Source organism: Centropristis striata, chromosome 8 (genome assembly GCF_030273125.1).
Source record: "Centropristis striata isolate RG_2023a ecotype Rhode Island chromosome 8, C.striata_1.0, whole genome shotgun sequence".
In the NCBI taxonomy this organism is placed as follows: domain Eukaryota; kingdom Metazoa; phylum Chordata; class Actinopteri; order Perciformes; family Serranidae; genus Centropristis; species Centropristis striata.
This window is the reverse complement of record NC_081524.1, coordinates 16,867,572-16,880,787: the sequence shown is the minus strand read 5'-3', so window position 1 is coordinate 16,880,787 and position 13,216 is coordinate 16,867,572. Positions and strand designations below refer to the sequence as shown.

General features: G+C 44.2%; 1 long non-coding RNA gene across 1 annotated transcript; it reads right to left on the bottom strand.

Annotated features, from left to right (window-relative positions):
* Window positions 1-1,043: 1,043 nt before the first annotated feature.
* LOC131975975 (uncharacterized) lies at window positions 1,044-2,321 on the bottom strand. The gene is made up of 3 exons (XR_009394771.1): window positions 2,281-2,321; window positions 2,134-2,195; window positions 1,044-1,755 (listed from the first exon to the last, which is right to left on the bottom strand). It is a non-coding gene; the product is annotated as an uncharacterized LOC131975975 (long non-coding RNA).
* Between the last annotated feature and the right edge of the window lie 10,895 nt (window positions 2,322-13,216).

Sequence of the window (13,216 nt, the reverse complement as noted above, 5' to 3'; positions counted from 1 at the left end):
CAGTCCCTATGTGTACCAAATGCCGTGTCTCATACCACTGTGCTCGGGGTAGGTGTAAAAGATGTTACTTGCTGTTGCCAGCAGGGGGTGCTATGTCTCTGTGTCAACATTGACACATGGGTGTGTGCCGGGCTGGACCCTAATCAAGTGTGTGAAATTTGGGACAGATTGGACAAGGTATGGTCAAGTTATCCAGTCTGGTGTTAGATGGCGAGATGCCATATTTTGGCGCCATGCCACGCCCACATAGTGTGACAGTCGGTAAGGCTTTCAATAACTTTTGATCCCAAAACCCTTGTTATGGTACTGACCAAATTTGAAGTCCATGGGGTGAAATCTGTCGGAGGAGTTTGTTAAAGTATGCGAGGCGGAAATGGGAAAAAACGATCAATAGTGCAATATTCAAACCAAGATGGCCGACCTTCGGTGCTCGGTCCCTAATAACCTTGGTCTACAGGCCACAGCAACTTAAATAATGATTATCATGCCATGCTGGTATCATCTTTTTCAGCACAACCTCACCTGATTATTATTTTGTCATTTTGACTTACTGGATCAATGTCTTGAAACACAAAAAAACACAAAAAATACAAAAAAAACACACAAAAACACACCAAAAAAAAAAAGAGATAAAAACACCAAAAAATAACAAAAAACACACAAAAACACAAATAAAAATACACAAAACACACACACACACATATATATATATATATATATTTTTTTTTTTTCAAAAAACACAGAAGAAATAAACAAAAATCACACAAAAAAACAGTAAACACAAAAGATTGCATAAAAAATGTTGAAACGCACACTGCAAAATTTGAAAAATCTCAGCAAAAAAAGTAAAATCATGTTACTACACTTGGTCATGGTGATTGGACATGGAAACTTCTGGAAAAGCCAAAACTTTAGAGGGAAGCTGACATAAGGGCTCGATACTGCTTCATTTTTACGTCCTGACGTCATGAAGAAATCATGCTCCGGCGCTTTCGTGGACTCTTGTGTAGCATATATTAAATGTACAGTTTAAGGTATTAATAATAATAATAGTAGTAGTAGTAGTAGTAGTAGTAGTAGTAGTAGTAGTAGGCTAGATAAACAGAAGATATAGATTCGGCTCAGGAAGGAAATGGAGGACTGGAAACACCACACAGAGACCAGAATTGAGTTGCAAAAAGGGTACCATATATTAGAAACACAAATAAATATAACAGAAAATTACTGTAACAATAACTTACAGAAAATATATAATTGTATTTAAATAAAATAAATAACTCAACTATTTAAGTTGGATAAAGATAATTCACAGAAATTATATAATTGTATTTCAAGTAAAATACATAACTCAACTACTGAGGTTGGATAAAGAACAAAAAAATAAATCAATGCAAGATTAACCCACAATTGTTGGACACCATAGGCTGCAATCAGAATTTTGTAAAACACATGTCATCATTCAACAATTAAATACATAAATTATGACCCAGCATCCCCGTCCCAAAGTTCACAAAAAGTTCCACGTTGCCAGTAACGGAAGAGGAGTGTGCGTGTGTGTGTTAAGGAGCAGAGGGGGGAATAGTGTGTGGAAGTGTGGGGTGCAAGGTTCTGGCTGACTCCAATGGAGCCTCCTACCCGGCCCGGCAGGAGTAGTGGGAACTGGGGGAATTGCTGGTGAATATTTCAGTCGAAGCTCTTGGGTAGCTCGCCATCACAATCATCTAATCACTTTCATCATCTCCATTGACACCTGGCCTACATGAAACAAGGCCAGAGCAACAATAAATCCCATGTGTACACATCTCTTAATACTAATTGTGGGAAAAAGTATTTAAATAAATGCAACTTCAAATTAATACAAAATACTTCAGAAGTGCATAAATTATTCAAAATCAAATACAAGTAAAGGCACCTTTTGTTAGCTGACATATCATATTTATCACAATAAATATACATACATTCATAGATCAGACCATGCATCAACATTGTCATGATTAACATTGTCATGAAGCAATCTCTTTAGAGTCTGCCAGAGGCTAACATAAGCTAACTGGCAAAATGCTAGCGGCCGCTATAATAATACCCGTTAGCATTAGCATAGCTAACATGCTACAATCGCTAATTAACACTCACCAGTTCAGTATGGACGGATTTCAACCCCAAAACCCCGCAGCGGACCCAGCGGCAGTCGGCTCCTATGAGTTTAAAGGACGTCACATAAACCGGCAAGTATATAATATATAATTCGGCGGAGAATTTGCAACAAACAATTCACCTCACCTGCAGCACAGACAGATCAGACGCGAGTGGCTCAATGCAAAGAGACCGGAAGCTACCGCAGCTTCCTCTAAAAATAGACTGCCGTGACTGGCGGCAACCCGTCACGTGAGCGTTACGTCACTATCGCGGGAGTACAGGTAACACCGCGATATCAATGAAGAAATTGAAAGGAAAGGAGAAAAAGCTGCTTTATGCACCTGCGTTACACCCTCCCCCCTTTAAACCATGCCCGTCCCGGTGCATGCTATAGAACAAAAACACGAGGAACAGGATGAGCGTCTGCTGCAGGTGCAGGACTCAATACATTTGCTAACCCCTGGAAAAGGGACTGAACAACAGAAACAAGCGGAGTGCCTAGGGCAGAATATTGGAGTCGCTCAGGCGGCTGTCGCTGACGACCAGAACGTCTTAAAGTGGCAGCCTCAGAATCTGCACCATATCTGTGAACAACAACGCTTTGATCAGTGGTCATCTCAACTTGCTGAGTGCATGTCTCACCTTGGTCACCCTGAGGGTCATGATTTTCCGGCTCAGCTGGTTGGATTACATCCACAGGTAAGTTTTCTTCCACAGGTACATTTCCTTCAACAGGTAGATTTTCCTCCACAGGTAAGTTATTTTCCACAGGTCCACAGGGTAGTTCCACTTCAGGTGCTGGAAAGGCCTCTTCCACTGCAGGTAACTGAGGAGTTGAAGAGTCAAGCGTAACAGGAGCAGCACGTAGTGGAGAACTAACAAGGTCAGAGCTGCTTGGAGATGAAGCAGGGTTGTCACTGACAGGATCAGCTACACATTCAGCTGAAGGTCGGTGGATGATGCTGAATCGAGTGGGCTGACAACCAGGCAGAGACAGGAGATCATCAGCTTTTTCATCCATCGAATCTTCAAGGACTTCTGTGTCGGTTTGCGGTTGACTGCGGGTTCGAGGTCGGTGTGCAGGATCAGGCACTGATGACTCATCTTTAACACTAGCTGACAGAAAACCACATGGCAAGAGGAGATCCCTGTGGAGGGTCCGAGTAGATCCATTCATGTCTTTTTCTGGATGTACAGTATATACTGGCAGATCCCCAGCACGCTTGACAACAACATAAACATCACGCTCCCATTTGTCTTCAAGCTTGTGTTTGCCACGAATCCTCACGTTACGTACCAGCACTCTATCCCCCACCTCCAGGACAGATGGAATCACCCGCTTATCAAAGCGGACCTTGTTCCTCTCCATGGATCGAGCAGCGTTCTTTGCAGCGAGCTGATATCCCTCCTGCAATCTTGACCGTAGACTCTGGACATATTGGCTGTGTGATGGAGTCTGAGATGGAGACACTGGTAAGCCAAACGCCAGATCTACAGGAAGTCGAGGCGATCTACCAAACATCAGCTCGTAGGGAGTAAATCCTGTGACTTCGTTGCGGGTGCAATTGTATGCATGCACTAAGGGCTTCACATACTCTTTCCACTTTGACTTCTGCTTGTGCTCCAACGTCCCCAACATGCTCAGGAGAGTCCGGTTGAAGCGTTCCACAGGATTGCCACGAGGGTGGTACGGTGTAGTATGTGTCTTCTTAATGCCTGTAAGTTCACAGAGCTCTTTGATCAAGCGAGATTCAAAGTCAGGTCCTTGGTCTGTATGAAGGCGTTCTGGGATGCCATAATACACAATGAACTGTTCCCACAAACATTTGGCTACAGTCTTTGCCTTTTGATTGGCCGTTGGCATGGCTACAGCAAACTTGGTGAAGTGATCTGTAAGGACCAGAATATCCTTTGTGTTGCTGGTGTCAGGTTCGAGTGACAGGAAATCCATACAAAGCAGTTCCAGTGGACGCGTGGTCCTGATGTTAACTAATGGAGCAGCTTTCTCAGGTAGGGCTTTCCGGCGAACACAACGTTCACAAGTTTTGACTTTAGCCTCTACGTCAGCAGCCATTCGAGGCCAGAAAAATCGGGTCCGTACGAGATCGAGTGTCCGTTCAATCCCTAGATGACCCATGTCGTTGTGGAGGGACGTCAAGACTGTTGGTCGTAGCTCTCTTGGCAACACCAGCTGAAATGAGACCTGCTCATCATCCTGCCTCCTCCGATACAAAACACCATCACGTAGTTCAAGACGATTCCACTCCCTGAGGAGGAGAGCAACATCCGGAAGCTCATGCCTTAATGTTGGGGGAACTTTCTCACCAGTTTCCATCTGATAAATGACTTCTCTTATGCTGGGATCTGACCTCTGGTTGTCTTTGAGGTCCAGCTGTGACAAGGATGAAATGACTGGCAGGCCGTGTTGAGTCTCTGTTATGTAGCCCTCTGGAATGGCATCCACAGAGGCCGACAAAGACTCCACCAGCGTGAAGCAGGTCCCAGCTGGATCTGATGAGAGGTGGGTTCGCACCTGACAACTCTGGCAGATGGCTTCCACAACATCAGGTGCGATTTCCTCCACATCACCAGGTTCAATAAGATGTTGTTGAGTGAACTGGTGAATCAAATCTAGGTCTTTCTGGAGAGGACGATCATCCAAAGAGTTATCATGTGGCCGGCGAGATAGTGCATCGGCGTCCATGTTTTGTTTGCCGGAACGATACTGCAACTTAAAGGAGTAGGTTGAAAGGGCAGCTAACCAGCGGTGACTGGTAGCGTCCAACTTGGCTGTTGTAAGAATGTACGTTAAGGGATTATTATCCGTGACAACAGTGAACGTGGCTCCGTACAGGTAGTCATGGAATTTCTCTGTAACGGACCATTTTAATGCAAGGAACTCCAACTTGTGTGCTGGATACCTAGTTTCGCTTGTTGTCAGACCTCGGCTGGCGTAGGCTATCACCCTCAACTTCCCCTCCTGTTCCTGGTACAAAGCAGCACCTAGACCCGTAGTGCTGGCATCAGTATGGAGAATATAGGGCTGCTTTGGGTTGGCAAACCCAAGAACAGGAGCAGAAGTGAGCTGTTCAATCAGTACTTCGAAAGCTTGCTGGCACTCCTGAGTCCATCGCTCTCCAAACTGCATCTTAGGATGGAACAAGTTGGTTTTGCTGGAGGCAACAGCTTTGGTGGATTTTCGAGTGACTGCATAGCCTCGGGTGAGCTGATTGAGAGGTTTGGCCAGGACAGCATAATCCCTGATGAAACGTCGGTAGTATCCTGCGAAACCCAGAAAAGATCTCAGTTCTTTCAAATTAGTAGGGACTGGCCAGGATTTTAGGGCATTGACCTTTTCTGGGTCCGTCTCTACTCCTTTCTCGGACACCACGTGACCCAAGTAACGTACTGATGTCTGCAAGAATCTACATTTCTCGGGAGACAGTTTGAGACCAAACTCCTTCAACCGATGTAGAACTTTTAGTAGCCGCCGTTCATGCTCTTCCAAGGTGTCCGAGAATATAATCAGGTCATCCAGAAAAACAAGCACTTCTTTCAGGTTCCAATCGCCCATGCATTTTTCCATCAGACGTTGGAAGGTGCTGGGAGCATTCGTAACACCTTGCGGCATCCTATTAAACTCCCAGAATCCAAGGGGTGTCACAAAAGCGGTCTTGTGCTTGTCCGCTTCATTCATCTCAATTTGATAATACCCCGATTTTAAATCCAACACTGTGAACCATCGTGAACCTGTTAATGCTGAAAATGACTCCTCCAGGTTGGGAAGGGCATAAGCGTCTTTTATGGTTTGGAGATTCAACTTCCGGAAGTCAATACAAAGACGAACATCATTGTTCTTCTTCCGAACAACAATAATGGGTGAGGAGAATGGTGATTCTGACTCCCGAATCACCCCGGCGTCGAGCAGGTCTCGAAGATGATTCCGGACCGCTTCGATGTCGTGAGGGTGGATTGGTCGAGCACGGTGTTTAAATGGAGTCTCGTCGTGGAGTTTTATGGAATGCTTCACCCTGTCTGTGCATCCAAAATCCAGACTGTGATGAGAGAAAACCTCAGGCAACTCGTTGAGTTTATGAGCAACCCGGATTTTCCATTCCTCTGGAATGGGAGAATCTCCGAAATCATAACTAAGGGTGGCTCTGGGATGGTTCTCTGATGTGGGGACCTGAGTCTTGGCGTGATGTGACAAGACACACAGGGATGGCCCAATATCAGCAATGACACTGCTGGGGGGGACAAAAACATCTTGCTCAGATGCATTACGAAGGATAACAGGCACAAATCTCAGTGGCTGGTCTTGCAGCGTTATCAAACAGTTCACGACACAAAGACCACCAGGCAGGGGAGTTGTGGGATGTTCTATGATAACACTCTGGCCGACAGCAGGTGTTGGGACCTCCGCTATTCCATCCACAACAACAGCTCTGCCGGCAGGGATCAAAACAGGAATTAGGCTGGCCAATCTGATAATTCCTTCAGGGTTCTGCTTGTGACGAATCTGCAACAGTTTCAACACTGCACGATATCCAGGTAAGGTTGGCATAAAGTTGTTGGGCATACTTGAATACTGCTCATACAAAACTTCGAGTGTATTCATACCAATCAATACATGGGACTGGAATTCCGGTCGAACATCTGGGACGACGAGAGCAAGAGTGGAAACTGTGTACTCCGTGCCCAGGAAGCTTGATGGGAACGTTATGGCAGTTTCAACATACCCCAGGTAAGGGACGGCTTGACCTGCTGCACCTTCCACCTGAAGAAGATCATGCAGTGGTTGAACTGGATACTCAGAGAAATGGAGGTTGTAGAATGAAACCGGGATGGTTGTCACCTGTGATCCCGTGTCCAAGAGACACTGACACTCTTGGCCGGCAATACTCACAACTGCAGTACACCTTGAGCCCACTAGTCCTTCAGGCAGGTGCGACATCTCGAGAGAAGACTTATTCAGCTTGGCACACTCCACAATTTCTTTATCCTTGGGACATTGTTGGTCCTCAATGGTGCCTGTTCGCCCCTTAACAGGAACCACTGTTAGTTTAAATGCTGAGTATGGTGAAGAGAACGTCGCCATCTCTGCTGTCTTTCTGCAAACGATTTCCTTTTCATTGTGACAAGAGCTGGGTTTGGGGGATTGTCACACTGGAGCTTAATGTGACCATCTTCACCACAATGAAAACAGTAGCCAGGCTTTGGTCCGGAAGGCTGGCTGTGGGCTGATGGCATAGCATTTAACTTACCAGCCCTCGAACCTCCACCCGACCTACCGCCATTAGTGGCTCTTGGAACAGCAGGCTTTATTGGACTTGCCTGGGCAGCAGTTAAGGTGGCAAGCTGTCGTTGGATCTCAGCCAGCTGCTTTGCGAGTTGCTGGGTAATGGTGGTAAGTACATCACACACACCTTTCTCCTCACTGTCGGTGACAGCATACTGGGCTTGGGCGCTGGCTTTTGGCTTGCTGGGGCCCAGATGCTGCTTCATCCTCAGCGCCTTAGCAGCTTCGCCGTCTTCCTCAGTGCGGAGCAAGAGCAGCAGTTCAGAGAATGAAGGTGGGTTCAACTTTCTTTGCTTGAGCTGCAGTTGAGCAATGAGAGCGTCGTTCCAGCAGCCTCGGCAAAACTGATTGAGTAGATGCCTACTGACCTCAGCCTCCAGGATTCCTCCTCGTTTCACAACCATGTTCAGTGCAACTTGAAGTCTCTGAAGGTACATAGACGGTTTCTCTCCAGTGTTTTGAAATGTATCAATGAATTTTGCATAAAGTTCATCTCCGTCTTGCACGGCTCCATATGCAGAATCCAGTGTCTGCAGATAGATGGCTGGCGATGTGTCAGGGCGCAGGTGCTTAATCATGTCAGCAGCAGGGGGCAGTAGGCTTTCAAAAATCCTCCTTGAACGATGGAGGTCAGAAACAGAGGGGTCTCGCAACAGCAAATCCACACCAGACCGCCATGTGTCATAGTCTGTTTCATTCTGTGGCCGTGGGACTTTGCCAGAAAAAGATCTGAGTCTCTGCGCTGAGTGGTGAAAGCCGTTATCCTCACTTTTGACGATGTGCTCCACAACATAGCGCTGCACTTCTGGGGGATTGATCTCACGAGCAGTTATAGCTGGTGTGGCTGATCCGGGTCTGGGGGTTGCAGCTGGTGGTGACGCCGGAGACACAGGAAGTAAAGGGACTGATGGTAATGGCTTCTCCTCGCCTCCCTGTGGCTCTTTCTCTGGAGTAGGGACATGCTGCAGCTTGCTGACAGAGTGACCAATGTGAGTCATTGCACCATTTAAAACATCCGCAAAATCCCTCCCCGTAAGCTTTGCAAGATTCTGCAACTCTGTCAGGTAAGACTTAGTTGTAGCCTGCCCTACCTGTGCGGCGCAAACAATTGCCAGTTCAGATATTTCATACGCTACTTTTGGTTCACCCGCGTAGATAAAGTGTGGTAAAACGCTTTGCAACGCACTCACCGCAGCCCCAGAACTGAACTCCACGATGAGTGTTTGATCGAATGGGGAATCAGGTTCATCTATTGTTACCATTTTGGAAATAGACCCATACTGCTTCAAGAACTCAAAAACGTCATTATCAGTTACTGTATTTGTCATACCCTCCACCATTACTGAATTAGGTACCTTAATTTCATGTTTATGAAAAATGTCCATGATTTATACCTCTGATTGTCCAACAAAAATAAATGTGTGTGTTCCAAGACCTTATCAAATCCTCCTGGCTAGCTCGCCAATTATGTAGCATATATTAAATGTACAGTTTAAGGTATTAATAATAATAATAGTAGTAGTAGTAGTAGTAGTAGTAGTAGGCTAGATAAACAGAAGATATAGATTCGGCTCAGGAAGGAAATGGAGGACTGGAAACACCACACAGAGACCAGAATTGAGTTGCAAAAAGGGTACCATATATTAGAAACACAAATAAATATAACAGAAAATTACTGTAACAATAACTTACAGAAAATATATAATTGTATTTAAATAAAATAAATAACTCAACTATTTAAGTTGGATAAAGATAATTCACAGAAATTATATAATTGTATTTCAAGTAAAATACATAACTCAACTACTGAGGTTGGATAAAGAACAAAAAAATAAATCAATGCAAGATTAACCCACAATTGTTGGACACCATAGGCTGCAATCAGAATTTTGTAAAACACATGTCATCATTCAACAATTAAATACATAAATTATGACCCAGCATCCCCGTCCCAAAGTTCACAAAAAGTTCCACGTTGCCAGTAACGGAAGAGGAGTGTGCGTGTGTGTGTTAAGGAGCAGAGGGGGGAATAGTGTGTGGAAGTGTGGGGTGCAAGGTTCTGGCTGACTCCAATGGAGCCTCCTACCCGGCCCGGCAGGAGTAGTGGCAACTGGGGGAATTGCTGGTGAATATTTCAGTCGAAGCTCTTGGGTAGCTCGCCATCACAATCATCTAATCACTTTCATCATCTCCATTGACACCTGGCCTACATGAAACAAGGCCAGAGCAACAATAAATCCCATGTGTACACATCTCTTAATACTGATTGTGGGAAAAAGTATTTAAATAAATGCAACTTCAAATTAATACAAAATACTTCAGAAGTGCATAAATTATTCAAAATCAAATACAAGTAAAGGCACCTTTTGTTAGCTGACATATCATATTTATCACAATAAATATACATACATTCATAGATCAGACCATGCATCAACATTGTCATGATTAACATTGTCATGAAGCAATCTCTTTAGAGTCTGCCAGAGGCTAACATAAGCTAACTGGCAAAATGCTAGCGGCCGCTATAATAATACCCGTTAGCATTAGCATAGCTAACATGCTACAATCGCTAATTAACACTCACCAGTTCAGTATGGACGGATTTCAACCCCAAAACCCCGCAGCGGACCCAGCGGCAGTCGGCTCCTATGAGTTTAAAGGACGTCACATAAACCGGCAAGTATATAATATATAATTCGGCGGAGAATTTGCAACAAACAATTCACCTCACCTGCAGCACAGACAGATCAGACGCGAGTGGCTCAATGCAAAGAGACCGGAAGCTACCGCAGCTTCCTCTAAAAATAGACTGCCGTGACTGGCGGCAACCCGTCACGTGAGCGTTACGTCACTATCGCGGGAGTACAGGTAACACCGCGATATCAATGACGAAATTGAAAGGAAAGGAGAAAAAGCTGCTTTATGCACCTGCGTTACACCTGCACATCTCGTGTAAGGTATTGGTAAAATGACAGAGAGAGGGGTTGACAACAGAGTCTTTAAATACGATTCTGGGATTAGAATGGTTAGCTAACGCCTGGATTCCACTGGATGCGTAACGACTCCGACAGGGGTCTGTCCGCAACGGCTGCGTATCTACGCAGTCCGTCAACACCCACCGGATCCGTCTGTGTCGGAGCTGTTGCGGACAGCAGAGTCCCGAGGACGCACGAGATCTCGCGAATTCACGCCTAATCAATTGATATAACTGGAAGATAATCAACATCTCCTCGTTAATGACTGGAGACAAATCCAGCGACTCCGTCTTAACGAGCGCTAACGAGGTCGGCCGGCTTGTTAACGAGCCGGCCGACCTCGTTAGCGAACCCGAGGTATTTTATTTTGAAAATATACCGGTGTTTTATTTTGTGTCTGTGCAAGACTTCCTGTCCCGAACGATCTGCTCTGTGCTGAATTTATGCGTAGTGCTCCGTTGTCCGACAAAAATAGAAGCTCTGCGCAAGTGTTGCGAGGGCTGTCGGATGGCCCTGCGTTGTCGGACTCATTACGCAGCGGATCTGCAGTCGGTGGAATCTCACACATTGATTATAATGGGTGCGTAACGGCTCCGACGACGGATCTGCAGCCGTTACGCATCCAGTGGAATCCAGGCGTTAAACTAAATTGGAGAAATAAGAAGCTCTTGCTTCTTTAACTGCTGTTTGATAATTCCGCATTGCATCTTTCCAAAGTTCATAAGATACATTTAAACAGGTCCCTTTCCATTTTCTTTCCTTTCTGCAACAGTCTCTCCTACGGCTTGGGATGTTTAATTCAGCCAGGGCTGTGGTGTTCTATTTGCCTTCTTTTCTTTGAAGGGGGCAACAGAGTCCAAGACAGTCTGACAGGTGTGATTAAAAAAGGAGGACCAGCTCCTCTGTGTTAAAATGCATATTAAAAGCAGCGAAAGAAGCAGCAGGAAAATGTTCAGAAAAAATGGCCTGCAGACATTAAAAACATGGTGGTGGGTAGATATGCTGGGATTAAAAGGTAGTTGGGACAAAGCCACTCCAAATAAAACTGCTTTATGATCAAACACACATATATTCTTAATCTCAAAATTGTGAGGGCTCAGACCACTGCACAGAATTAAGTCCAGAGAGTAACCCTTTGCATGTTCTTGTTTTGTTTAATATGAGTGAGGTTATAAGAATCCAGTCTAGCCATAAAATCAGAGACACAAAATCGATTGGAATAAGAACTTTGCTTAAACAACAACTTAAAAACAACAACTTAAAAAAAACATATGTAGACATTCAGGAAGAACTCAGGACGCTCAAAGTGAAGTCGGATCAATGATAGGTATTATGGTTTTGCCAAAAATGCTTTCTGTTCGAGGCCAGAAATTCCAGTCTGTCCACCTCTGGCTGCTGTCACTGTTCCGGGCAATTGGCAGTTGGTGGCAGTTAATTCTGTTGATTGCTCTGCTCCGATTGCCTTTGATCCTTTGATGTGATTATAGTTACAGATAGACGCACACACACACGCACACGTGCACACTCCTCCAGACACACATGTTTCACACACACACACACACACACACACACACACACACACACACACACACACATTTTGAGGTTACGAAAAGGAATGCTTGTTGTAGGTATGCTCCTTGTATATTATATAGTATTATAACATTACTAGTATTAATTGATTGAAATCTCTGAAGAATCTCATCATAGCGTACACACACTGGCAGTAATCCCCGTGGCCCTTTCAGAATTTCCCCAGAGAAAATGTTCTAGTTTCATCTACTGCCTTGTTATGGTTTCATCACAAATGTTTCGTAGCTTCAGTTTGAACATCTATCCATTTCTGCAGTGTTAAGTTGTTACCTTTCCATTTTGATTGCTGACTGAGGATGTTCATTTGACTGCATGCCTTTGATTGATTAAATATTTAAATATGATCTAAAACAGAATCATTCAGCCTGTATTGAGTGAAAAAAGTTTGAGCTTCCACAAAGTTGATGTGAGAGGTTTTCCAACAGCTGAGACGTGTTTAAATGGTCCTAATTGCCCTTTATTTTCGTCTACTCTGGTATTTTTTCTCTCTCTGCCACTCATCTGACAGGCTGAGGGGTGGCAGATAATGAGGGCTAATGGTCTGTCTGAATGACTGAGCGAATGTGGGAGCATACAACATAGAGCAGTAATAATTCCACAGAGACACAAATGTCTGTCATTTTAAAGGAGACAGTATGTATGACTAGAGATTATCTAGAAAATTATCATTTTAGCCAAGGATTAAATATGAAATATGTTTGATAATAGAAAGTTTGCTGTGGTTAAAGGGCAACATAACTCTCCCAGAGAAGTCTGAAGACAGTCTATGGTCATAATACAGTATGTAAACCATGAAAGGGCTAATTAGACCTTTAAGCTGAATTCAAAAGCTCTCCTTGTTCATTTAATAGTTTACTCTATAGTCAGCAGTACAATAAGATTTATTTGATATGGATTATGTTTGTAAATTACAAGGTTTTTTTTGTCCAGTTTGAAACACTCATATGAGTAATTTGGGATGTTCAGGATTGTGAATAAGCCAAAGTCAGAGACTTTGTAACTGCACATTTCTTGACATATTGTAATAAAATGAAGTTAAACTGAGAACTCATACACCTCCTGCTCATCTTTCCCCATCAAACGATTTGCGCAGAGAAATAGGTGAGGATTTTTGCGTTGGAGTCAGATGATTTAATTGTAAAGGTTTCCTCAATGCATTTCTCAACAACATACATCATCAACAAATAACACAGACAACCAGCAATAACATCACACA